The following is a 3,336-nucleotide window of genomic DNA, read 5'->3' as shown; positions in this document are numbered from 1 at the left end:
ATTACCAGATCAACTTGTGGCAGACAGTTAAACTATGTTTCAAACATAGTGCGTGCATATGCGGTGCTCTAAAGCAGCGGAACCTGCAGCTGCGAGCCAGCGTTCTTAAACAGAGACCTCATTATTTCCAAAATAAATAAAAAAACAGATTTATGTTTAACATTAAATTAAACAAAACACATAATACTTAGATCTGAAAGGTTTTGTCAAAATGTAACTCAAAATTATTCAAGCCAGAAGAAAGTGCAAGATATTAGCCTTCCTAACATTAGGCTATAACAAATTAGGCTTCTTTAGCCTCGTGAAAAATAACTAACTTAAGTAACTGGCATAAAACTTCTGCAATAGTCTACTGATTTTTTTTGAGAAATAAAAGCATGTTTTGGGGTCAGACGCGACCGCAACCCATGGTGACCGTCAGTCCAGCCGCCGCCGAAAACACCCGCTCCGAGGAGACTGACCGGGATGCACAGGTACCTCAGCGCTAACTTGGCTTATTCCGCATACAGAGTATGTGTGAAACAGCGTGCGTTTTGTGAGCCCCATTCACCATTGTTTAATTATACTAACATAGTCTTTTAGTTTTATTTGTTGTAAAACAACAGTAGACACAAATTTAATATGGTCTCCAACTCCACAATATACCATAACCATGGTATTTGTTGTAAAATTGCGGAAATACAAATCGTTTTAATCCTGCAAAAAAAAAAAAACATTTTCACAATGATAAAATCATGGCTAATTTTCCTAAGGTAGTAATTACAAAATTAAATATGTTTGAAAGACGGAGATGCGCACCTTTCAATCTATTACATAACAGAGCGAGGCCAGAGACAAACGTGCTCATAAACGGGAGTAATATGGAATAATGTGTGCATCTTTGAATAACTGTAAGTATACATTTCTTTTAAATATATTTTGTCATATAAAGTTTTGAGACATGGTCTAATAATGCTTTTTTCACTTTAATTGCTCATTTAGACTTATTGTGCGGGTAACAGCGTTTTTGACGCATTTACCTCAGAGATTATTTTAGCAATATCGCTTTTTTCCGGTAATAATAATACAATTTATATTTCAATCCTGTTTCATTGTCTGTTTATTCATTTCATTATGCTGTTATGTTAACGTGAGGATATTTATTTGCCATATGAAACGTGCCGTTATATGAATACTTTTGTATAATATTCAAGTATATGCGGAATAATGTGTGCGTCTTTGAATTCATACAGTTGCTTATTTTTGTCATAAAGTTTTGAGAAATAATAATATTGTGAGGATTTATTTCCATATGAGTGCTTTTTGTCGTTGAATACTCTCATTTATTATTTGGAAATCATATACATAGGAAATATATAATGTGGAAGGGTAGACTTGCAAAGTTACTCTGCTTATTTTTATTTATGATATATGTGGAGATAAATAAAGCATTGCAAAACTGCTGATTTGATCCATTCAGATCCTGACCACCAGGCTAGAGATTTTAAACATCCTTAATCCACATTTACTAGTCTGTCAAATAATATCTAACATATATTGTTTTGTGAAAAAAAATGATGCTTTGTTCTATTGTTTATGCGGAAAAGTGTTCACAGAAAGTGTCAATCACATGAACGTTTTATATGAATAAGCGGTCAGCAGCGCACTGCAACGGGTGCTTGACGGATTCGCCGCACACATACGCAAACGCACTGCATACGCAGTATTTGTGAAACAGGAGTTAGATAAAAAAAAATGCATTCAATTAATTGATAACAAATTAACGTGATCGACGAAATTCTTAACAATCAATTATCGATCGTCGATTAATTATGCCCATCCCTAGTTTGTATGTCCATGTAATTACTGATGGTGTCTTACTGTACACTCTGGGGGATGTTCAGCAGTTCAGTGTTTCTCTAACTACACTCAGAATAGACCATGGTTTTGTGTTTGTACGTCCTTGTAATTACTCATGGTGTCTTACTGTACACTCTGGGGGATGTTCAGCAGTTCAGTGTTTCACTAACTACACTCAGAATGGACCATGGTTTTGTGTTTGTACATCCTCGTAATTACTGATGGTGTCTTACTGTACACTCTGGGGGATAGGTAGCAGTACACTTAGAATAGATCATGGTTTTGTGTTTGTATGTCCATGTAATTACTGATGGTGTCTTACTGTACACTCTGGGGGATAGGTAGCAGTACACTTAGAATAGATCATGATTTTGTGTTTGTATGTCCTCGTAATTACTGATGGTGTATTACTGTACAATCTGGGGGATAGGCAGCAGTTCAGTGTTTCTCTAACTACACTCAGAATAGACCATGGTTTTGTGTTTGTACGTCCTTGTAATTACTGATGGTGTATTACTGTACACTCCGGGGGATGTTCAGCAGTTCAGTGTTTCTCTAACTACATTCAGAATGGACCAGGGTTTTGTGCTCATACGTCCTCATAATTACTGATTGTGTCTTACTTTTCACCGTGGGGGATTGGCAGCAGTTCAGAGTTTCTCTAACTACATTCAGAATGTACCATGGTTTTGTGTTTGTACGTCCTCGTAATTACTGATGGTGTCTTACTGTACACTTTGGGGGATGGGTAGCAGTACACTCAGAATAGACCATGGTTTTGTGTTTGTACGTCCTCGTAATTACTGATGGTGTCTTACTGTACACTCTGGGGGATAGGTAGCAGTACACTTAGAATAGATTATGGTTTTGTGTTTGTATGTCCATGTAATTACTGATGGTGTCTTACTGTACACTCTGGGGGATGTTCAGCAGTTCAGTGTTTCTCTAACTACATTCAGAATGGACCAGGTTTTGTGTTTGAATGTCCTCGTAATTACTGATGGTGTCTTACTGTACACTCTGGGGGATAGGTAGCAGTACACTTAGAATAGATCATGGTTTTGTGTTTGTATGTCCATGTAATTACTGATTGTGTCTTACTGTACACTCTGGGGGATGTTCAGCAGTTCAGTGTTTCTCTAACTACACTCAGAATAGACCATGGTTTTGTGTTTGTACGTCCTTGTAATTACTCATGGTGTCTTACTGTACACTCTGGGGGATGTTCAGCAGTTCAGTGTTTCACTAACTACACTCAGAATGGACCATGGTTTTGTGTTTGTACATCCTCGTAATTACTGATGGTGTCTTACTGTACACTCTGGGGGATAGGTAGCAGTACACTTAGAATAGATCATGGTTTTGTGTTTGTATGTCCATGTAATTACTGATGGTGTCTTACTGTACACTCTGGGGGATAGGTAGCAGTACACTTAGAATAGATCATGATTTTGTGTTTGTATGTCCTCGTAATTACTGATGGTGTATTACTGTACA

Source organism: Paramisgurnus dabryanus, chromosome 16, assembly GCF_030506205.2.
Source record: "Paramisgurnus dabryanus chromosome 16, PD_genome_1.1, whole genome shotgun sequence".
NCBI lineage: Eukaryota > Metazoa > Chordata > Actinopteri > Cypriniformes > Cobitidae > Paramisgurnus > Paramisgurnus dabryanus.
The sequence above is the reverse complement of the archived record's forward strand: the minus strand, read 5'-3'. Positions refer to the sequence as shown.